The sequence below is a fragment of the Ranitomeya variabilis genome, chromosome 3, assembly GCF_051348905.1.
Source record: "Ranitomeya variabilis isolate aRanVar5 chromosome 3, aRanVar5.hap1, whole genome shotgun sequence".
Classification (NCBI taxonomy): Eukaryota; Metazoa; Chordata; class Amphibia; order Anura; family Dendrobatidae; genus Ranitomeya; species Ranitomeya variabilis.
The window spans coordinates 660451554-660477306 of record NC_135234.1 but is presented as its reverse complement, the minus strand read 5'-3'; the positions used below and the strand labels follow the sequence as shown (position 1 = coordinate 660477306).

At 40.6% G+C, this 25753-nt stretch overlaps 1 protein-coding gene across 1 annotated transcript in view; it reads left to right on the top strand.

The window, feature by feature from the left end:
* Nucleotides 1-341: 341 nt before the first annotated feature.
* Nucleotides 342-25753, top strand: part of LOC143816889 (fidgetin-like) — a 151506-nt gene continuing 126094 nt past the window's right edge. Inside the window, exon 1 of the mRNA XM_077297840.1 lies at nucleotides 342-439. The gene's annotated coding sequence lies outside the window, so the exon portion shown is untranslated. The remainder of the gene's footprint in view (nucleotides 440-25753) is intronic.

Below are 25753 nucleotides of genomic sequence, written 5' to 3'. Positions count from 1 at the left end.
TCTCCCATAACACTCATTCTCTAAACCTCGCTGTTCCTTGCCCTGAAACCAGTGCTCAATAGGACCCTCCAGATACAGTCTACATCTCATCTGCTGTCTTTAGGATACCAAGAAGGATGCAGATGACCATACTGTAGTAGGGGGACAAGAGACAGGAGCAATGAATGCATGATTAGTCACTTTTTCTCCCCTGCTGGCTAATATAGTTTTGGAAGGAGTCAAAAGCTGGAGGGATGTGGTAGGGGGAGGGGAGGCAGGGGGATGCCCTAGTGATTGCAGTCCAGGCAGCCTGCTGTCACACTCTCCCTCTCTCTCACACACACATTGTCACAGTAAGAATGGTGAGTCCCACACAAGGCTTCGCTTTGGTCCTCTTGGCTTTGCACAGTGTGGATTACTAAACAGCACATTTGAAGCAGCATGTTCTCAGAACCAGGAGGTAAGGAGAGGCTTCTATCTGGATACATAAATGGTCTTTTTAAGGTCTGGATGTTCCCTGTTGCTTAAATGTGGAAGCAGCAGCTGTCCTACATCAGCATGATCTGCTTTCAACCCTTTTGTTGCCAATGGGGCTAGCGATGCAAACCCACCAGAGGTCAATAGGCATGATAGCGATTGTGCAAGCTCTGGGATTTTCAAGAATTAACAAAGACCGGATTTCCAGCCATTAGTTTCTGCGCTGTTTATGGTTTGCGACTTTGATTACTTTTTTATTTTTTTTATTCCATGTTTATATATAACATTGATTTTCTATGTGAGGAGTATAGAAAGTTTCAGCAATGGATTCATTCCTATAAGGTTTTCATAGTTACGAATACAACGTGAACATGTAAACCTCCTCTTTGCATTATGTGTCCAATGGAAATGTAGGACTTTGTTGCAATTATATGGTAGGCTGGACTGTGAACATATATGTATGATTTTTGTGAATGAGGGGTTGGCAATAGTTAAGAGGAGTGGCGTCATGGTGTGCAATGTACAGTGAGCATAGTTCGGATCAATATATTTAACTTTTTACATGTATACACAGCAGGAACAGCATGTATGTATGTGTGTGTTATATGCAGAGCATTATATACGTGTGTGTATGTTTATATATGTATATATATGTGTATACATATATAGGAGAAAATGTGCATATTATATATATACAGTATATATATATATATATATATATATATATATATATATATATATATATATATATATATACTCTCTCTTTCGGCTTTTTTAAGCATCTTCCTGTATTGTCATTCTAAAATTGATATTCTGCTATTTTTTTGTGCTGCGTCCTACCAACTCTATAAGCCGCCAGGGTTTTAGACTGTAATTCTCCTTTTACTTAATGTATGAGTTATTGTAAGCTGACTGTGTACTTAGCACATTCATGGACAATGCTTTCTGCTGTGTCTGCAGGCTGGTGACTACCCCAGTAGCGGATGGGGCTAGTTGTTATGGAGCCAAAACACTACAAGTAACAATGAATTAATGAGAAGTTGTAATTTATATTTTTGCAGCATTTGCAGTTTTGAGCGATTTTCTATTATTTCATTTAATAATACCACTTACTATTTTGCAACATTTCGAATCACGCTTGTGTAAAAAAAATGATGCAAATTTTTTTTTTTCATTTTGTGTTTCAGGATACATTTTGTTAGGGAAAATATTATACAATTGTTTAGCATCCCTGTGGGAGATGTCTATAGTGTAATAGTGGGATATATGCATTTACTCACTGATCCACTAAGGGATGAATATCTATTTGTCCCTTAGTGGATCAATGGATTACTAAATAATAAAGAGGGGCAAAAGCACCTATATTAAACCGACTGTATAGGGCATCAGTGAGATCATCAATATATGCATTTACTCACTGATCCACCAAGAGGTGAATATCTATTAATCCCTTTAGTGGATCAGTGGATTAATAAATTATAAAGAGGGACAAAATATATTAAACTGCCTATTCTAGGACATTGGTGAGATTATTTATTATTATTTATTATTATAGCGCCATTTATTCCACGGCACTTCACATGTGAGGAGGGGTATACATAATAAAAACAAGTACAATAATCTTAAACAACACAAGTCATGGCTGGTACAGGAGGAGAGAGGACCCTGCCCACGAGGGCTCACAGTCTACAAGGGATGGGTGAGGATACAGAAGGTGGGGGTAGAGCTGGTCGTGTAGCGGTTTGATGGTTACGAGATCATCGATATAAGAATTTACTCTCTGATTCACCAAGAGATGAAGTTTTATTAGTCCCTTAGTTGATCAGTGGATTAGTAAAGTATAAAGAGGGCCAAAAGAACCTATATTAAACCTCCTGTTCTAGAGCATCGGTGAAATCATCGACATATCCATGTAGTATTTGGTCTCATTGAAAGCCTACAGCTTTTTCTTTATCTACTAAACATTTGACTTTTATTTGTGAGCAGTATAACAGATAATGGAAATTTTGGGCTATGGCAATTTTTTTACGGATTTGGGCCAAATTTTTGTAATGTCTCAATGTGGCTTCGGAACCATGTGTTCAGTAAAGGTTAGGAAGTTGTGTGTGGGTGGAGGATAACACTGAGTAAATCTTTCAATTCTCTGGAACGTCTAGATGTTTGAGTGATGGCAAGCAATGAAGAACCAGGCTGACTACCTGGTTATAGTGATACAGCACGTGTGGGTAGCATATATATTGTTTGTTACCCATTCTTGTGAATTATTATGAGCTCAGCCATGCCTACATCTAAATATAAGGCACAAATCCCAAGCGGAGACTACCTATTACTCACACCGAGTCTTCTCAACTGATTGCTTGTGTACGTCATAGTACAATCCTGCAGAACAAACACTAAACATTAGGAAATTGGATCCCTTTCATTTACATTCTGAAATTGTCATTCACAACTTTAGTATATAATACTCAATACTAACAACTGATGTATACGACGTATAGTTATTTTTAGGTTGACTTAAGGCTTTTATATATCCTGAGGAAAAGTTTCAGGCTCGGCAGTGTTGATGTTGCAGAGTATGTTCTTGTACGGGAAGAAAACAAATATCATTTCATCACATTACACGTTGGGATCTGGAAGAAATCTTTTTATTCCCTCGGGAGATCTTGTGTTTCATATTAAGTCTCCAATTATTGCACACATGGTAAAATCTATTTATATCAACTCCTGTTAGTAAGGTCCTGTTGGAATTCTGAGGCCCTGTGTCACTGAGATTACACAGATTCCACACCTCCTGCTGGATTATTTGATGTGGGAAAGGCTCAGGCTGATCGTTTCCATTTCCATTACAGCCAGAGACTGCACAGCTTGCTGTCCGTCCGTGTATATAATGCATGAATCTACACCACCAACTCTCCGCTTGCAGTCATCTGGACTATTCCACCATGTAACTTTACCTGTTCTGCAGACAGACAGGTTGGTTCAAGTACGTGGATCATGTATGAGATACATGCAAATCCATTTGTGAAATGGTGCAATCCTATTACCCAGAGCATGTTTTTTTTTTGGGGGGGATAGCCCTATTAGAAGCCAAAGAGTCAAAGCTGAAAATAATGATACAGTCGTCTCTGACTTCTAGGTAGAGTACATGTAGAAAATCTGTCATCAACATCTAGATAACTTATATATAACATACACTCACCGGCCACTTTATTAGGTACACCATGCTAGTAACGGGTTGGACCCCCTTTTGCCTTCAGAACTGCCTCAATTCTTCGTGGCATAGATTCAACAAGGTGCTGGAAGCATTCCTCAGAGATTTTGGTCCATATTGACATGATGGCATCACACAGTTGCCGCAGATTTGTCGGCTGCACATCCCAAAGATGCTCCATACAAGGCAGGATGGATCCATGCTTTCATGTTGTTTACGCCAAATTCTGACCCTACCATCCGAATGTCGCAGCAGAAATCGTGACTCATCAGACCAAGCAACGTTTTTCCAATCTTCTACTGTCCAATTTCGATGAGCTTGTACAAATTGTAGCCTCAGTTTCCTGTTCTTAGCTGAAAGGAGTGGTACCCGGTGTGGTCTTCTGCTGCTGTAGCCCATCTGCCTCAAAGTTCGACGCACTGTGCGTTCAGAGATGCTCTTAGGCCTACCTTGGTTGTAACGGGTGGCGATTTGAGTCACTGTTGCCTTTCTATCAGCTCGAACCAGTCTGCCCATTCTCCTCTGACCTCTGGCATCAACAAGGCATTTCCGCCCACAGAACTGCCGCTCACTGGATTTTTTTTCTTTTTCGGACCATTCTCTGTAAACCCTAGAGATGGTTGTGCGTGAAAATCCCAGTAGATCAGCAGTTTCTGAAATACTCAGACCAGCCCTTCTGGCACCAACAACTATGCCACGTTCAAAGGCACTCAAATCACCTTTCTTCCCCATACTGATGCTCGGTTTGAACTGCAGGAGATTGTCTTGACCATGTCTACATGCCTAAATGCACTGAGTTGCCGCCATGTGATTGGCTGATTAGAAATTAAGTGTTAACAAGAAGTTGGACAGGTGTACCTAATAAAGTGGCCGGTGAGTGTATATATACAAATATATATGCATAAATAGTCAGCTCCAGATAGACCTAAGGCATGTCCATGCGATAAATATTTGCTGCAGGCATTTCTACATCAAAAACATGAAACTGCTTCAACTCTTCAAAGGAAACATAAGCAATATGTGCAAGAGACTTAAGAAGTATCATTCATTCATCATGCCAAGTTTTCAAAAATATGACGTGTGAACATACTCAAATACTGCTAAATGTTTTCTGTGACTTAAAACTGTCAAATATTAGGGCCTGATTCATCATTTTATTTTACCTTGTCTTTCTTTTTGCCCTGTTGGATTTTTCTCCAAATTCATCAAAATAGTAAATGCTTTCTTTTTCTTAAAAGTTTCACAATACTTTAAAAAAAAAATAACTACAATAACTACAAAAGATATACAAACGAAAGCAATCCAGCACTGCATATTCACAAGGGCCAAAGGTATATAATTTAAAGCCTTTCCCATATAATAAATCGGCGCTTTGCCAGGTGAGATACTCAAAAATTAGATTACACACCAAGAAAACCAGAGTATATAATTCACCGCCACATGATCTTTAAAAAAATCAACTTTTATTTAAATATTCAATGTAAAAGACAGTATAACAAAAATTTATACATAGAGGAGAACAACAACTGAGCACTCACAGGGGGGACCATTGCTCCATTAGTATGACCTGGTGTAGCATGTGTCCGTATGTTTAGAAGAAGATATCATTATTGTTGGTGTTAGAAAATAAAAAATCCCGCTTGTATCACAAGCTAATTAACACCACATGATCACCAGCAGTATACAAAAGATCACGGCATCATTGCTTACCCATTGTAGGTCCAACTGGAAGCAGTGGTCCACCCTAAGACCCCTGACGCGCGTTTCGCGTTTTGATGGCTTTTTCAAAGGGGATATATCCCCTTTGAAAAAGCCATCAAAACGCGAAACGCGCGTCAGGGGTCTTAGGGTGGACCACTGCTTCCAGTTGGACCTACAATGGGTAAGCAATGATGCCGTGATCTTTTGTATACTGCTGGTGATCATGTGGTGTTAATTAGCTTGTGATACAAGCGGGATTTTTTATTTTCTAACACCAACAATAATGATATCTTCTTCTAAACATACGGACACATGCTACACCAGGTCATACTAATGGAGCAATGGTCCCCCCTGTGAGTGCTCAGTTGTTGTTCTCCTCTATGTATAAATTTTTGTTATACTGTCTTTTACATTGAATATTTAAATAAAAGTTGATTTTTTTAAAGATCATGTGGCGGTGAATTAATAACTACAAAAGATGCGCCTTAGGGATAGAGGAATACTTTTTTAAAAAAAAAAAATTGCTAATAATGAACTAGCAGGCAGGGTCCTCTCTCCTTTTGTACCACTTGTGACTTTTATTGGGTAAGATTACTGTACTCGTTTTTAGTATGTATACCCCTTTTCACATGTAAAGTGCCTTGGAATAAATGGAGCTATAATAAATAATAATAATAATAATAATAATTAGGAGAAAAGTAAAGGAATTGGCTAACCATGCTCACAAGGACAAATAAAAGTGGCGTTGAGCTTAAAAAGGCCCCCCCCCCCTCAAAAGAAAACAAATAATGGAAAAAATGCATTACAAAAATGAAGAATCACAGAAAAAGCTGAAAATTCAATGTTAAGTCAACCTTTTGGACTCATCATATGAGAAAGATTGGTTCCAGTGATGAGTGAATGTGCTTGGATATCCGAGCATGCTCGGGTGTTATCCAAGTATCTCGGATGTGCTCGAGTAATATGTTCAAATCCCCACAGCTGCATGATTCGTTGCTGTTAGATAGCGGCAAGACATGCAGGGATTGCCTGTTTGTTGGGTCATCTCCACATGCGTTGCAGCTGTCTAACAGCCGTGAATCATGCAGCTGTGGGGATTCGAACATATTACTTGAGCACACCCGAGATAATTGAATAACAGCCAAGCATGCATCTCGGGTGTGCTCGAGTAATATGTTCAAAAACCTGCAGTTGCATGATTCGCGGCTGTAAGACAGCTGCAACACATGCGGAGATTACCCAACAAACAGGCAATCCCCTCGTGTCTTGCGGCTGTATAACAGGCACGAATCATGCAGCTGCATGGATTCAAACATATTACTTGAGCACATCCAAGATACTTGGATAACACCTGAGGATGATCGGAATACACAATATCCGAGCGTGGTTGCTCATCACTAATGGGATCATATAATATTTCTGCATATATAAAGGTCTATATTATTTCCAAAACACGCAACCCCCACAGCATTAAAAAACTAAACCTAGAGAACTATAGGGTTCTACGAGGATTTAAGATGGGTTCAGTAAAACCATAGGAGGTCCTAGGGTTGAGGCTGTCTTAACTACCCCTAAATGTGGCCGTACAATGGTGTGTACTGTGATTTATGGGTTCTTCTTTGTTGCATTGATATCCCATTTAGAGTACAATCACATATGTAGGCATGGTGTGGAAGCCCACCTTATATACTGGATGGTTTCCAACCTATAATGATGAGCAGTCTTAGATCTTGTTTTTGGTTGTGGAGGGCTTGACATGAGATATTCATTTTGCCAACTGCTCAGGGTGATAATAAAAATGAAACTGAATGGTGTTATTATAGCAAGGAATGTATTTCGGGCACCTCAATAGAGAGGCTCCACTTGCTTTGCGTCCCTAATAGTTTCAAGTGGCGAGTGCGGTAGATTTAATATGCTGAGAGTTGAAGTGGAATTAACCCGCACTAGACTACTGAGGGGCATCTGATCTCTTCATTGTTTTGTTTGTTGGTTTGTCTCCTCTGCAATTATTATTTCCTTTGCATGCCTTCCCCTGTGTTATGGCTAATTCATGCATTGCTGTCATCAGGCTTCTGATCTGACGGCAAAGAGAGCTAAATGTAAAGAAGTGTACCAAGTGTTATGCATCAGCTACAGTGCAGACATGATTTGCTATGTTACCGAATGATGCATAGGCATGGGGTTCATCGAAGCTGGATGTTCACCTACAGAAATAGATGTGCTGATGTAGGAGAACTGAGCTTGGCAGATGACGGTATCTAAATATCTTTGGATTTTCATGGGAGATAGGACTGTGCCATGATGCACAGACAATATATCCCCCAGATTCACAGGTCTGGCTCTGGTCCATCAGGGAGTTTTAGTTGAATAGTCTAAAGTTTTGATCCAAATTCTACTGCCCCCTCTGCCTGGGAAATGTCTCTTGTGAATTGATACAAACATTTACTATATTGTTCCAGCATTGGGATGGGAAAAACATTGGGTCTCATTAACAAGATTCATCTTACATATGGAGACTTTTACTTTACAGACAATGGACCATAGGGAAACAAGTATGCAAATCGGCTCTCCTACAGAAAGAATACTGGTATGGTTGTAAGAGACCATTTTCTTCCTTCTGGAGGGAATCTAATTTACATACTATATTATTTTAGACTTTCATACCTTTTTGTATGTAGACAGCAGATGTGTGATCCCGTCTGCCCCACTGGTGCCACCACTGACACTTGTCTTTTTCTCACATTTTAACACCATTAAGGGTATGTGCACACGTCAGGATTTCTTTCAGAAATTTTCCTGACAAAAACCGGACATTTCTGCCAGAAATCTGCAAATTTTTTTGCGTTTTTGACGCGTTTTTTGTGCGGTTTTTCCCAATGCATAGAACAGCGGGAAAAACGCGGAAAAACCTGAACGTGTGCACATACCCTTACTGTACCCCATAGTATAATATGCTAATAAGAATCAGCAGTTGCTTTTTTTGTTGATATCCCTAGTCACAATGCAGTAATTTTGCACCCAATTCAATATCTTCACACAGATTTCAGAATTTTATTTATATTGAGTATTAATGCGACTAATCGTTATTGTTCACATTTCTCACTTTCTGCAGTATGAAGCAATTATACGGCCTAATGATAGTTAATAGCAAAATATATAATGGGGAAAGGAAATCTAAAACTCTTAGGGCTCATGTCTGTATTTTCGGTGTGATTGTGATCCAACAAAACATCGGATTCTACTCAGACCAATGTTATTCTATGCAGCTGTGCACATGTCTCATGTTTTTCCACGGACATAAAATCGCAGCATACCCGAGTTGGATCCAATTATCGAATTGGCCACGAAGGTCAATGAGTCCATGGAAACCATCAGATTGCACTCGGATGACTTCTGAGTTCAGTCCAATTTCCATGGACTGACAGAATGGAGAAGACTTTTTTCTCCATCTTCTCCTCATCAGAGAGAATTAGATCAGACTATTCTCAGACTCTGATCAGAGATTGATCAGAGTGTGATTTTGAGAGAATATACATTTGGGTGACTCAGGCCTAAGAGTTCTGAAATGTTGAAGTGTTGTCCCTCCACTTTATGTTTTCTCTACGTTCAGAATGTGAATTAGAACCTGGTTGTCTTGCACATTTCCAAATATGACATGTAGGTGTAAAATTAGCACTAAGCAGAGCAACCAATCAGATGCCTGCTCCCATAGTGTACTTAATATTAGACGCACTAACTGTACTTGAAGATTAGTTGTTATAATTAAGTGCAAACTTCACATTAAACTGCAACTTTTAATAACTAAAATGTATAAGATTACAAAAAAATTCCAAGGTTTCTTCACTCGTGGGTGGAAGAGTTTTATCTTAGATTCTTATGAATTACCACTTTAGAATATTGCACCAATTGTATAGAGACATACTTGTGATTGTCTCTGACAAGAGTAACAGAAAGAGCAGGACTAAAGCTCCATAAGTCGTGCAGTGTATTTATAAACAGTGGTGATGTAGAAACCCCAAATAATGGTCACATATGGGCTCTTGAGTGTTCCCTAATATCAATGATAATAAGAACATCATGCGGTATTTTATTGAAATACATGCTTTGGTACATTTTTTTTTACTTCTTTCGAAAAGAGAACACTTGAAGCTTTGTACAATTTATTCTCTTTGTGTTTCTGACACCAGACACTTGGTACTAAAAAAGGCCAAGACGTTGGAAAAAAAATGGAAAATACACTAGCCAGATTTTTAATGTATATGAATGAGATTTATAAGGAATATCCTTCCAATTTTGCATATTTAAAACGCATTTTTGTTTTGTTGCACCAGAATGCATGAATGTCTAAACTTATGCCACCATCTATCCAGGCTGACACTTGCTACATTTCCCATGTCTTGTGTACTTGTATAATCTTGTGGTAATGAAGTGGCAGCCACTGTGATGACTTATGGAACTTATTTAACCTAGCCGTACAGAATCGCTTTAATTCACCCTGGAAACACGCTAATAGCGGAGGCTGATGTGTCATTTGGGCTTTTCTCAGAGGAGGTATATGTTATGAGAGCCCATTACAGGAAGCCTGTCCCGAGGGAAAAACACAGAAAGCGAAATTACTGTAAACTATGAGTGTTCTTTCTTTATACTTGAGATAGTAATTAAAAAAAATCTAAGGAATGGGATTTTCTGATCCTTTTCCAGATGTACAAATATGTGTAGAAAGGAAATTAATTTTTTTTTTAAATCACAGAACATGATAAGAATCTGTGGAGGACACACCAAAGGACTTTTGGGTTCTTTGGTTTTCATAAGTAGAATATTAAGACCCCCATACAAATTAGACTAATGTTGGCTGAACCCACCAATATCTATGGGTTTGGCGACGGTCGTCTTTGTATGGGGAAACCAGCTGACTGATTATCGGGGAAAAATGTTGATTGCGCATGTCCAATTTTGGACTGCTGATCACATTGATAAACCACCAGTCCACGTGTTTGGAAACACAGGAGCTCTCGGCCGAACAAGTGTTCCTGTGTAAGAGAGAGTCAACTATGATGGCTGTCGGACAAATGGCCAACTGAAGAATCGCTTGGCCGGCAACTATCTAATGTGTAGGCCTGAATTAGAAGTCAAAGCTTTGGACGATTTCTGCTTGTTAGAAGGATTGCTTTATAATAAGCGGATAACAAAGTGTCCCCCTGCTGGTACTCTCAGTGACGGGCTGTTACCTATTGGAAAACCTAACAATTAGAGGGTTTTTTTCCCCTTGTTGCGCCACCACAGGAGAAATGAAGCAAATAAACCCAATCCAAGTCAATGAAATGTCTGCATACTGCAGAACAGGACTGGTCCTCAAATGTTATAGACACTCTTCTTAGCCACTCTCCACTAGTTCAAGAAATGAGGATCTTGATCAGGGTAAAGTAAAGGTATATATTCTATACAAGAAATCCTTGCAATCACTTGATGGAGAGGGGAGACTTTCTTCAGTTAACCCCATCCTGCCCTCTTGTCTGAACAGTTAAAGAAGGAACAGGTCCAACCAAAATTCAACTGTACTTCCTGGATGGGGTAGTGGAGGCCTATTTTAATATTTGGTGACCCCCCCCCCTACACTTCGGACACTTCTGTTCCAATGTGAATTTGCAATATAATTGATTAAAAGTTTATTCCTGCTCCACTCACTCCTGCACCGAGATGTGACTGGCAGACACTGTACACCTGTCCTATGCGGAAATAAATGAGTAAGACTAAGCCCATTAATAATAATAGGACAGAATTAATAGTAATTACTATTTCACGTCCATAAGTAACGATGAATAAGTCAGCATTTATAGCAAAAATCCATTGGCCCAGGACCTCTGAAGCAGATTTTCAGGGGCGGTAGGACAAATTGATTATTTTACAGTGATACTTCAATGGTCTATGCCTAATTCTGCATTTATTTCATTATTTAAAAACCTTTATATACATTACACATAGCTGAGTATACACACGCTATACTTTCTGATTACTATATAGAAAACCAATCAGTCTGATGATACATATAACAATAATTGATTAATTCATAAGGAGAAGGCAGCCATAGCTCTGTTTCCACAATCTGCGTATTCTGCCTTTAGCTCCTTATTTGAGTTTGTTCCTGGGTTTTATTTTGCACTTAGTAGACAAACTTCCCTACGCTTCGTGCGTCATTCCTGCCTTCCTGTTCCACGTGGCCTTTTATCTCTAAATCTGTTCCAGTTGTCCCTGGAGCTGGGAATGCAGGAGATTACAGAAATGCTCCTGTATTTTCACATTTGTTTGTGTGCCACATACCAGAAAAATGACAATGCTAAGGGTAATCTATATGTGAGCTGCTCACATAGCGCCACATTAAATGATCAAAATCTACATTTTAGGGAATCTCCTTGCATTTAGCTTTTGTTTTTATTATATATGAATCCGTATTTCCCTTGATAATAATTGAACACAGTTATATATCTCACAGGGAGAGCTGGTTACTATCCAATATGGCCACAACTACGATTATCATCTTTCTTGTACTTCTCAGTGGTGAATCTGCCTAGTTAGACCAAGATCCATTACTTGATCTAGTGTTAAATGCTTTTTACATGAGCCAAAAATTGGCAACTGGGTATTGGTAGGCATAATTGATCCTGATTCCCGTGTACACATTTGGGCAATTACCCAACAAAAGCGCAAAAAGCTTGATCTTTGGGTGACTTGATTTTTATACATGCCTAAAAATCATCGGCATCAAATAACCCATACAATACATGCCAGTTAGTGATGAGCGAGGTGTTATCCGAGCACGCTAGTGTGCTAGTAGAGTATCTTCGGTGTGCTCGAATCCTATGTTTGAGTCACTATGGTGGCATGTCTTGTGGCTGTTTGACAGCCGCAACACATGTAGGGATTACCTATCAACCAGACAATCCTTGCATATATGGAAAACTGTCGAATAGAGGTGAGACATGCAGCCAGGGTGACTTGAACATAGTATTCGAGCACGCCGAAGATACTCAATTAACACACGAGCATGCTCTGAAAACACCTTATCGGAGCGCGCTCGCTCATCACTAATACCAGTATAACATGTATACACTAGTAAGATCATTCTGTCCACATCATTGCTCATCGTACTGTGCAAAAAGGATGGTAAACCCTATTAATGTAGTCAATCGGTGCTCGTTACTAGCTTGAAGTCAGTCAGTTAAATGGGACGTTACTATAAGACTAAGCTCAAATCACAATTGCACTGTACATTGGGCACATGCTCAGGTAAAACTCACAACGCGTGCACCCATAGACATTAACGAGTGTGCCATAGACATGAAAAGGTACCTAAATACCAAAAAGGATCATGAAGACCTAATTATATTGCAAAATATCGTTTTAAACTCATAACATAAAAAACATAAAAGGCAAATATACTTTTTTTTTCTTATTGCAGTTAATGACTGATATATGAAACTGTAAAGGCATATGATTTCATACTCCTGACTTAGGCTCGCCATAAACATTAGATGGCTGTTGGCCAATGATGCTTTGGCCAACTCTCCCATACTTGCACTTGCTTGGCCAAGCCATCTGCTGTTCTCTATGAGAAAGCCACCGACGTATCAGTTGTTGGCTTGTTTCATGAAGTACTGTGCGTTCAGCAGTCCAAAAATCGGACATGCGTGATCGACATCTCTCCTGACCATCAGTTGTCTGAACTCTTCGATATTGGTGGGTTCAGCCGACATTATTCTAATCTTTATGGGGGCCTTATCTTGGAAGACCTTGGCAGCTTTTATAATGATTATGGAAATTGTCCCACAGCTTTTTAATCTACAGATACTATAGATTTTTTTCATTAACTGGTGCTTCAGTGATCTTAGAAGCACATGTTCTATAATACGAATATAGTATAATTTCTGTGCTTCGTTCGGCGTTGACATGATGTCAGTGAGGTTTATCAGCAGCTATTAAACCAAGCGTTGTGGGATGGGACAATAGTTTGGCTTTGGTAAAAGTTTTTCTTTGAGTGCGCACATTTCCACATCTCAGTGCTTTCGGTAATGACAGTTAATGAGGCTTTTTTGTTTTGTGGTCTGTTATTGTGAATCCAGGCAGTCACCCCAGCGTTAAAAATAACCTGAGACAGCATCTGAAAGCAGCAGTCCGGCCTCATTTTCTTTTCATTTTTCCACATCAGCGGGTAAAAACTCTTCATCTAACCTCCCCCTGGAAACCCGGAGCAGAGAATACAGTTAATGCCATGTTTCTCAGCTTTGTATTACATGAGGTTGTGAAGTGCTGTCTCGGGGGTATGGCACCTCTCGGTGTCAGCATGTGACACAAAGTTCAGCTTTCAGTGACATGCTCGTGCTTGACATAGGCATCAGAGGGATTTTTGTAACTGCTGTGCTGCAAATCCCATACACAGTGTGAAGCTTTCTGTCAATTGTTCGGTAAGGCATTGCTGGGCTCCATCCAAGCATTGTTTGGCGTTATTTGCAGTTGAGTCGCGTTGTGAAATGTCCATAATAAGACATTTTACCATAGAACCACCAAAAACAGATCAGAATCTGTTTTATTCCAGCCTTAAAGTACATTGACAGTCTGTTTATGTTGGCCAGGCTTTCAGAATGCATTTGACGTCTTGTATATTGTTTAAGTGTCACTAGTGATAAAATAGGGTTAGTACCAAGTCAGGCCTAATTCAACAGAAAGAAAAGCTGGCACTGCCTTCAGGAGATATTTGGCAGATATTCACATTATATTTCTATAAGGCACGCTAACATATGTATGGTTCCTGTATGGCAGGGCTTAGATCCTGTATGGCAGCATACAGTGCCCATATAGTGTTTCTGTGAAGTGCTAATTTTCCCTTGTGACCATGGGAGTCATATTTTAATAATTGTGGATGGATTTTGGACTAGAACCTCCATCTTCAGATGTATGTATGCAATTCTATGAGCAGCATGGTGGCTCAGTGGTTAGCAATAGCATTGTAGCGGCGCTGGGGACCTGGGTTCAAATCCCACCAAGGACATCTGCAAGGAAATTGCATGTTGTCCTTGTGTTTGCGTGGACTTGTTCTGGGAACTCTGGATTTCCTTCCATATTTGTAGGAAATATTCATAGGGAATTAATGGTGCTATATAAATGAGTAAAATAAATAAATGCACAATATCTGTTGCCAGCTCCTTAAAATCATGAAACTTCTCAATGGATATCACATCAGTAGTGACTTTCAGTTCCTAATGTAAAAATGAGAGGTGCTAAATAATCTTTTTAACACTATTAAACAGTGTCGGAGTGGGGTGACAAGGGCCCACCAGTAACCAATTTTTCAACTACATATATATTGTGCCAAGTAATTCTCATATAAGAGGGTGGTGCACAGGGGCCCACCGGAGGATTCTCCTGTTCTCCTGTGGGCCAGTCCAAACCTGCTTTTAATACATAGTTAATCTGTGGTCACCACTTTGCCATCATCACACCAAAAAAGGATTATTTGACTTGCTTCCTATTTTAATTTTTTTTTAGATTTTTACTGGAACTCTTTCCATAGAAGTGCAAATTTGTGTTTAACGCTATGTAATTGTTTGTAGGGTTCTATGTGCATACATATTTTTTTTGTGAACTGCTAAATGGTACAATAAATAAATAAAAAAAACATGAAAAATGTAGGAGAAAGTATATGCATATTGTTTCTAAAGTAGCTACTTGTCACTTTTTTTTCCCGGCTGACATCCTCCTTTATGAGAGCTGACATAGTTGTTACTTTATCACCCTCATCGTGAAAGTGTGCAGCGGTTTAATATGTTATAGATGTGATTATAGTGATGAAAGACATTTCATGGAAAAATAAACACAAGGTAAAGGCTTAATTCTGAAAACGGCTGTAATGAGCGCTTGATCTGGTGATCGTCAACTAGACTTTTCAATCCTTTTTCATTGGGTTGCCTATTACAGAGGGTTAAAAGTGGACTTGTCGGACTGGATGCAGAGTTGCTAGTTCTGGTTCTACTCACAAACAGCCTGTGAGGATTGACAGCGGAGGGGGAGGGGAGGCCCTATCAAAACTTTTTGAGATGCTGAGTGTGCATCCTATACTTTTAGAGCTACTATATTATTTAATTTCAGGACTGCTGCAAACAGAGAAAGAAAATAGTGTACTGACATATGTAGGAAATGTGTAATCATTATGTCGGTTCTATATTCGTTGTTTCCTTTCACAGATCCATAAATTCTTTCAGAAGGTTTGTAAGGGATGAGTTTCCTGTATATTCAGCATTTCTGTGTGTATGACGTGGCTTGTTCACGTGCCCGTATTTTAAGTCTGGCTTTAGTTGGTATATTTGTTGCCACAATTCCAGGTGAATGGAAGTAAGAAAACTTATTGTAACGGCATTCTGTCTGTTTCAGCTCCCAGAACCACTGGTGTGTAATAATGTCACCCATGACCCATATTTAGAGGGATCAGCATGTATCCCTCTAAATATAATGTAATGATTGAAAATATAGCAAAGAATCAAAATCTCTCATTGTGTCCTAACAACGAAATCAGATATTCTGATGTACAATTATCTTTCAAAGCTATGGTTAAACATTCAGCTATAAGGCACAAGTCATGAATCATTGGGAGAGAACAAGATTGCTGATAGTCTACGTAGGGATGAATTTAGATGTCCATTCATGATCATCTGTTTTGGATCAACTTGGATCCAGGCACATATAGTGCTAACCACCGAGCCACTGTGCTGTCCAGTCTCCAAATTAAATATTACTAATCCAATAGGAAAAATATCAAACTATCAATTTATATGAAATTGCACGCTTTGGAGGCTACTCAAGTCCCTTCATCAGGTCCCTGATGAAGGGACCTGAGTTGTCTTGAAAGCTTGCAATTTGTTAATGCAGCGCCCCAGGGTCCTGGTCGTTGCAGTAATGTCATTTTCCTCTAGGGGGAGTGGTGTTATGTTTGGAGGCAATAAAGATCTCTTTACCAGGTATCACAAACATACAACACATTTCATACTCCAATCCAACAGGCGGAGCTATGCTCCTATTTATTAGGGCACTCTTCACACTTAGGTAAAACTGGTGGCCTGGAGAGAAAGTTAGGCAGTTGCTGGCTGAGCTTCGGCTCAGGTAGTTGGTCCCTGACAGGGGTGGGATCCTGTCAGAGGCCTAGAAGGAAGGTCACAGAGCTGCGCCTGCCCCACGTGCGGCAGTTCCTAAGAACGGACACGAAAGCGAACTGTGTTGTAGAGAGGGTGAGAAAGAAGTCATAGCAAAGGAGTGGAAACCAGAAGGAGTTCTGCCCTGCACAGGCTGCCACCTTCTGAGGCGCAGGATCCGGTAGCCGGAACACCGATGGAGCAACAGTCCTTTATGGCTTGCTCCAGAGACCGGCAGGACAGCTAATTTCATGTTGTTGATCCGCCCCATACCCAGGAGGCAAGGTGGCACCCACGAGAGGCCGGTGCATGATAGAGTCCCTGTAAAAAGCCTCAGGCCACCAGTCATACGGGTTGTCCTATCCATCTGGGGGACAGAGAGAGACATAAAATCTAGAACATCTACAACAGTCGTGAGGACCTTATGAGAGGGTCAGCAATAAGGTACTAAAACACACAGGCGCTAGAGGAAGGCTACTGATTTCCACCTGAATAAGGGGACTCTGGATTTGCCTCCAAACCGGCCAGACTCTGCCTACCCTGTGATCTGGTGCTCTGGACTGTGGATGCTGAAGCCTTCAGTAAAAAGGTAAAGAGACTGCAACCTTGTGTCCTCGTTCTTCACTGCGCCTCACACCATCCACCATCTACACACTGGGAAGCCCTGGGGATACACTTCACCTGTGGGAAGGTATACCATCTAGCTGCCATAACATCACCCCAGCGGACCCCTTAAAGCAGCGTCGGTCACCCTGACCGAATACCACAGGTGGCATCACGAACATATTCCTTTAAAGACCTTTCCCCCCTTTTACACGGACCTCCCGAGGGCCACGGGCCGGGTCAGCCACCGTGACATCCCCCTTTAGAACCGAAGGACCCGGTACTGAGTACCCCTAGCCCTTGGGGGGCGATCCATTAACATCTTTGCAGTTAGCCATTAAAAGGTATCAACCACTGAGGAGTCCCAAATGTTATTATTTTTCTATCTACTGGCTAACAAAGATATTTACTTTTCCTGTCTTGCTAATATAAATTGCTATGAAGCAGGATATTTTCAGTGTGATACAATAAAAATTGCAATAAGTAACACATCAACCCAAATTCAAAATAACCTTCATTAGCAAGGCCGATTAATGGCAAAACTGGCACCAATGAAAGGGGGGAATCTTACCCTGCCAAATAAGAAAGAGATGAGTCTATAGAAACCGCTACAAAACTCTAGCAGAACGTTGCATACGTTCTCTTATATAGCGGAAAGGATCAGTTTTATATTTACAATGCAATGTGTAATGTACGCTTCTATTATATAATGCAGTTGTAATGTAGATAGATCGATGATGTATCTGGTAAACGTATCCTTAGCACACACTCAAGCCAAGCTGGAACCCTTCCAGATGCATCTGGTGCTTGAGTGTATATTAAAGACCCATTCATCATGGAAATCCATGATCTCTATGATAATGGCGCTTTAGCTGTATTTACCGTGCAATGAGCATGACTCAATGAAGCGCATGAAAAATGCTTCCAGGGTATGAGAGCTTAGACTGGTAAGTGAAGGGGCTTTATTCCTTTTACAAATATGCCTCTTTATCACTAAGTACTAAAAGTGTCAAACCTTTTGCAGGATGAAATTCATGCCAAGAGTGTGTATCTCAGAGACAGATTCCAAAAGGGGGACACACATCTACGCCGTGCAACATTCCTTGTACAATCACAAGCCATAAATGAAAAATCTGGAAACAACATAGTAATAGATGAAACGCTGTGCAGATCCGCGGCACTGGTATTACATGAGATCTCTCTCACAGGGATGGCTTCAATGTTACAGGGGGCGGCTTGCCTGGGTCAGCAGCTACAATTACCCAAGAGCTCCAATAATGCAGATGAGTTATTGTTTATTAAGGAGATGAATTGGAATAACAAATGTATTCTGCTATATGGATGTCATCCAGTCGGGCTTGAAAGCATGCCTTGCATTATTGTTCCATGGCTGTGGCTGGAAACTAGAGAGATCATATGTTTTTTTAATAAGTTAAGTAGCTGCTGATATTTGGAGACTATGCAATGTGCTGATACAGGATCAATTTGTAGAAATTTGCAGTGTTACATAAAATCTATTTTTTTTCAATATGAATTTGGACAGTATGCGACACTGTATACAGCCAAATGATGGCGCTATTCAAATAATAAGAGATTGAACTAAATTGACTACATAAAATACTCAAATAGCCTCTTCAGAGAGAAGAGGACTGGAACTCTAGTGCCACCTATTGGAAGTAGAAATCCTTAAAATCAATATTATAGGGCATTATTGATTAATATGTTATATATTATATAATACATTATATTGATTATTATTTTTAAAGCCAAAACAGAAACTTCATTTCCAGACACATATTTCAGGATGTTTGCACTTCATCAGTGCAAAGCAAAAGGGAGAACTTTCTTACCTGGGTGAGAGGCCACTGACAGGGTGTAAGCAGTAAAGTTTTTCATTGTGGAGAGTGCCAAATTGGCATAGGGAGACTAAAGGCCCCGTCTCACATAGCGAGATCGCTAGCGAGATCGCTGCTGAGTCACAAGTTTTGTGACGCAACAGCGACCTCAGTAGCGATCTCGCTATGTGTGACACGTAGCAGCGACCAGGCCCCTGCTGCGAGATCGCTGGTCATGTTGGAATGGCCTGGACCTTTTTTTGATCGTTAAGGTCCCGCTGGGTAGCACACATCGCTGTGTTTGACACCTTACCAACGACCTCGTTGACGACTCAGACACTGAATCGTCATAATAGCTCCCATGTGACATCGTTGTACAGGTCGCTACAGGTCGCTGGTGAGATGTCAAACAGTGAGATCGCAGGAGCGATCGTTGGGAAGATCTCACTGTTTGACATCTCACCAGCAACCACATAGCGACGCAGCAACGATCCCTGACAGGTCGTATCGTTGTCGGGATCGCTTTAGCGTCACTAAGTGAGACGGGGCCTTTATAGGGTATGCAATGCTCCCCTGGGAATGCATATAACTTTTTAGAGAGGAAGAGGACTAGAACTCTAGATCCACCTACTGGACGTAACAATCCTGAACATCAACAGTGACCATTTAAAAAGCCTTGCTACATGACATTAACTAAGAAACCAAGCCAGAAACTCTGTTTGCAGACATGTGTTTCAGCATGTTTGCCACTCATCAGTGCCAAGCAGGATAACTGGTTTGGCTGGGTGTGAAGCCTCTGACGGGGTGTAAGCAGTAAAGTTTCTCCTTGTGGAGAGTGCCAAATCAGCATAGGGACTTATAGACCATACAATGTTCCTGATAAATATGCAAATAGTCTTTTCAGAAAGGAAGACGACTGGAACTTTAGTGGCATCTATTGGAAGTATCAAAATAAAATACTAAAACATGTCCACTGTTTGTCTTCACTTTTATTGCATGTATATAAACAGTGGCCTTATTTGTAAAAGTAACCAATCAGAATTGTCCTAGTGTATGTTATGGCATAGAAACAGTGATATGATAGCAGGGGCGGATTAAGAGTACCTAGGGCTCAGAGCTGTTTAAAGCATGACAGTTGTTTTATTTTTTTCACGGGTAAAAGTCCTTTTAGGGTATGTGTCCACGTTCAGGATTGCATCAGGATTTGGTCAGGATTTTACATCAGTATTTGTAGCCAAAACCAGGAGTGGGTGATAAATGCAGAAGTGGGGCATATGTTTCTATTATACTTTTCCTCTAATTGTTCCACTCCTGGTTTTGGCTACAAATACTGATGTAAAATCCTGACCAAATCCTGATGCAATCCTGAACGTGGACACATACCCTTACATGACTGAGAAAGGAGATGGCAATTATTTACTGCTAATACAATTCTATGCAGTAGGAGGGGTAGCAGGTAGGAGGCGCTGTGCCTCCAGCTCCTCCCTCCTCCTCTCTTCCCCTTTTCCATCCACCATAGTAACTACCATCTTCTATCTCAATAATGTAAGAATCTGTCCAACCTGAATACAGATGTTACCCATGAATTGAGAATTTTTAGAATGATTTATCAGTGCAGGAGGAGAAAGAAGCAGCTTTTCCTGATAAGATATATCACAAAGTTTCTTATTTTCTTGTGTGCTATTGATTTATGTAATAAAAATTTAAAGGACGGTTACCCTTTTAACTAAGCGGGCCCTGCTGGTCATTTGATGTGTAATGTGACTGGTCACATATCTGGGGGGTGTTCGGATTTACATTAGTGCAACAATGAAATGGGAAGACACAGCTTGTGTCGCTCATGATACAATTTTTTTTTCCTTTATGCATTTCCATATCTACTGCAATTGCCTTACAGTACTTTACAGCGGTTACTTACCAGTAATGTCTCATCTGAGTACTTTCTTTATCTTAATACCTTCATGTCAAGTTTTTCTATCCACAAATCAACTCAGCACCTCAAACTTTTCAGCAGATAATTGTATATATACAGTATATATGCATATGTATTTATATAACCCTTAACAAAAAATGTTTCATACTGCACCCCACAATACAAAAATGCACCATTCAATTACACTTTATATAGCCACTGCGTAATTTAGAGGGGAGAGGACAGTGGATAATAGAGAGGGAGGTTAAGATATGGAAAGTGGATAATGGGGGGTGAGAGGTGACCGTGGATCATGGAGGGTGAAAGGAGACCGTACATCATGAAGGGTGAGTGGAGACAGTGGATTATGGCAGGGAAGAGGAGACAGTGGATTATGGAGGGGGAGAGGAGACAGTGGATCTGGAAGGTGAGAGGAGACAATGGATCACGGAGGGTGAGAGGAGACAGTGGATAATGAAGGGGTAGAAGAGACAGTGGATCACGGAGGGTGAGAGGAGACACTGGAACGTGGAGAGGGAGAGAAGACAGTGGATTATTGACGTGGAGAGGAGACAGTGGATTTTGGAGGGGGAGAGGAGACAGTGGATCATGGAAGGTGAGAGGAGACAGTGGATCATGGAGGGGGAGAAGAGACAGTGGATCATGGAGGGGGAGAGGAGACAGTGGATCTGGAAGGTGAGAGGACAAAGTGGATCATGGAAGGGGAGAGGAGACAGTGGATTATGGAGTTGGAAAGGAGACAGTGGATTATGGAGGGGGAGAGGAGACAGTGGATCATGAAGGGGGAGAGGAGACAGTGGATCACAGAGGGTGAGAGAAGACAGTGGATCATGAAGGATGAGAGGAGACAGTGGATCACGGAGGGTGAGAAGAGACAGTGGATCATGGAAGGTGAGAGGAGACAGTGTATCATGGAAGGTGAGAGGAGACAGTGGATTATGGAGGGGAAGAGGAGACAGTGGATTATGGAGGGGGAGAGGAGACAGTAGATCATGGAGGGGGGAGAGGAGACAGTGGATCACGGAGGGTGAGACAAAATCAGTTGGAGAGGATAGAGCAATTCCTGACTCACTGCCTCAGACAAGATTGATATGGGCAGTCTGGGTTTGGCCCCAATGAGACCTGGGCAGTAGCCCAGATTATAATCCGCCAATGCATTGGTTGTCACAGAAAAGCTGCAACATCAAAAACTCACCAAAAGCTCATTGTGAGAACCTAGCCTAATAGTTTATTATACATGATCACCCCATCACTAGGTGTTTGATCGCACTGACATGCTTACAGCCACTGGTTCTGGAATTTTTGATGGCAAGAAGAGTACAGTTTGCAGAGCTACACTTGTCAAAATATGGAAACTCCAACTGAGATCTGATGAACCCCATTAAATATAAGGGGGGTATGATATAAAGGATTTATTGTTATCTTTATTACAAATCCATTGCCAAAAACAGTTTCCTGAATAAGTGAAAGCCATGATGCTAATGTGAGCACAGACTAATTTCTTTTTTAATGACTCATTTATACATAGCACCACCATACTCTACAATGCATTCCTTATTATTTTCCTATGAAGTATATTCTCTGTGTATAGTATGGTGATCGATTCATGTTATAGACTAGGTTTCCCCTATAAATACATGCTGCTGTGATCCAGGATACGTGGTACTATACCGCAGATTCCAGGCCAGGCTATCTGCCTTCTGCGGTGGTTGTGTTTTGTGGCTGCAGCTCATGAACAATTTATGGCAGTAATTTGTTATGGAGTGATGGAGCAGGATTGAGCAGCCTCCTTAATGAGTGCACACATGAGAAGATGATTGTTTCATATCCTCCTTTTGGCTGATTACTAGCAGTCATTTATCAGTTTCTTCTTTCATCACTGGCTGGTGATAAGTCATATTCGGGTTGACTTCATATAGACCAGAAATGATACCTTGAAGAACATTGCTTTTCTTAAAGCGGGAGCTTTTTGTCCAATTAAAGTGATCACTCTTGATGACAAAAATGCATGTTACTTTAATTGCCAATATTGAGTCGCTATAACACATGAAGTCCTGTCCTGAAGATCAAGTATTTTCTGTTTAGTTACTTAACACATGGTTAATCTATTAGTTTTATACGGAAGTGAAGGAAAACCAATTCAGAGCATTGTCACTAGGTACAGATGTCAAAAATGCTAAATGGCACATTTTACGTATCTGCATCTTTAATAAATATTTCATAATGATCATTTATATTTCCAATGTTGTAAACTCCCCTTTCATAGAACAACAAACTATTTTACTATAATGCACATATGGTCCCCATCAACCATTATAGGTAAAATCAGTGGGTTATCGGGATATCTAACGTGTTTTATGGCGTACAATAGGCTACGCTCCAAAGATAAGCTTTTGGTGAGGTTTTGATGTTGCTAATTAAGTAACATAGGTTACTTGCATTTTTTTCAAAAATACACAGCGTAAAAAAATTACCAAAAACTTGGATTGGACGTGCTGCAGAATTTCCTCCTGATTTTTCAGGGAAAACAAATCTGCAATGTATTAGCAGCATGGAATATGAGATTTCTGAAAACCTATCCACACTTTGCTGAATAACTCGACATCTGAAATTAACCTACTTTGTGTTTTGTTTTACTTTTGTTTTTTAATTCCCAGCTGCAGCTTTCATACAGGGTAAAAAGTGTAAATCTGCAACGTTTTCACTAAACAATGTACTTAATGTACATATATATAAATATATATCTATATATACACATATATATATATATATATATATATATATATATATATATATATATATATACACATATATATATTTAATAATTTTAGCCAATGAGAGACATTATTATTATTATTTATTTATATACCACCATTAATTTCATCTTAATCATACATGACAGGGGACAGAACATACAGCTTCATAGACAATAGATTTACCCGTAATGGGGCTACACGTCCCCATTGATTCTCCCCCATTTATTTCTGCTTTTATGAAATTCCACATTATACAGTAGGCCACTGCTCGATATCAGACTTTTAGGATTATAAAATATTAGATGAAACATTCTCCATACCATATACCCAGCTGCTGTGTGCATACTGAGCATCATCCCATTGGTGCACCCCAGTAATTCTATATGCACCCAGCAATTTCAATACTACTTGTTACATAGAAGTGAATGGATCCAGTTAGAAGAATGTGACTGGGGCTCTATCTATTAACCACATGTGCTGTTGCCTCTGTTTTATTGCTGTTTATTTTCTTCCAGTGACAGTAAAGCTGACAAATAGCAGGCACTGGGCTGTGAGAAAGTGGAGGAGAATACCTTTAGACAGGGTGCAGCCATGTGGAAAGCAACTTTTGCTGCTTTTTTTTTTAACCTCTTTTCCCCAACCCCCAGCTTTTCCACCAATTGCCCTTCCCCCTATTTAGTGCCCCCCTTCCTCACTTTTCTTTTCCCCCATCTTTTTCTGCAGCTTCAGGGCACAAGCCTTTGTCCTTCCCTCCTGCGCAGAACACTCCCCGCTTTGTTTTACTTTTCCTCTGTATCATTGGAGCTAAATGGCAATGCAAGTGGCACACCATATGGATCAACTTAGCATTTGCTTATCTTGTAGTATTTTTTCTTTTTATGTGAACCATCTGAACTCATAAACAGGCATGCAGCAGAGAGTGGGGGAGGGGAATTAGCTGCGGACATTAATTGTGTACGCAAGAAAATGCTTTCCTCAGGGTCGCTATCGCTATACGCTGCGAAGGATAGTCTAGAGATAATGAATAATGCAACATAGTGGCCATATCTGTGTCTATACCATGCAAGCAATCTGATAGTCTCGCTTGATTGCCAAATATTATTATGACATTTTTACTTAATTAATTGTTATCATTGATATGTGACGTGTTTTATATTTCTCTTCACAATATTAATATAAGATCATTTTCACAACAGTGTATTGCGGTATTTTTCTTCAGTATTTCTGGAACATAAACAGAGGAAAACTATAATGCACCTCTCCTTTGTTTTGCATCCACTGACTAAGGCCTGTTTCACACATCAGTGGCTCCGGTACGTGTAGTGACAGTTTCCTCACGTACCGGAGACACTGACACACGTAGACACATTAAAATCAATCTGTCTCTGCACATGTCAGCGTGTTTTCATGGACCATGTGTCCGTTTGAAAAACACGGAGACATGTCAGTGTTCGTGGGAGCGCACATATCACACGGACCCATTAAAGTCAATGGGTCCGTGTAAAACTGAAACTGAAATGCTGTCCGTGCGCCGTCCATGTGCCATGCAGGAGACAGCGCTACAGTAAGCGCTGTCCCCCCAGCTTGTGGTGCTGAAGCCGCCATTCATCCCTTCTCTCCAGCAGCGTTCGCTGGAAGGAGGAAGGAATGAAAAATCATTGTTTTTTTATTTTTTTTCTGGTTAAAATCAAGTTCCTGGCAACCTCCCCCCTCCCACCCCCTGTGCGCCCACCCGCTGGAAATAAAATACTCACCCAGCTCCCTCGATGCTTCCTCTCAGCGCCGCAGCTTGTCCTGTATGAGCGGTCACGTAGTGCCGCTCATTACAGTGATGAATATGCGGCTCCACCTCCCATAGGGGTGGAGCCGCATATCCATCACTGTAATGAGCGGTACCACGTGACCGCTCATACAGGAAGAAGCTGCGGCGCTGAGAGGAAGCATCGAGGGAGCTGGGTGAGTATTTTATTTCCAGCGGTCGGGTGCACAGGGGGTGGGAGGGGGGAGGTTGCCGGGAAGTTTATTTTAACCAGAAAAAAAAAACCAATGATTTTTCATTCCTTCTCTCCAGCGAACGCTGC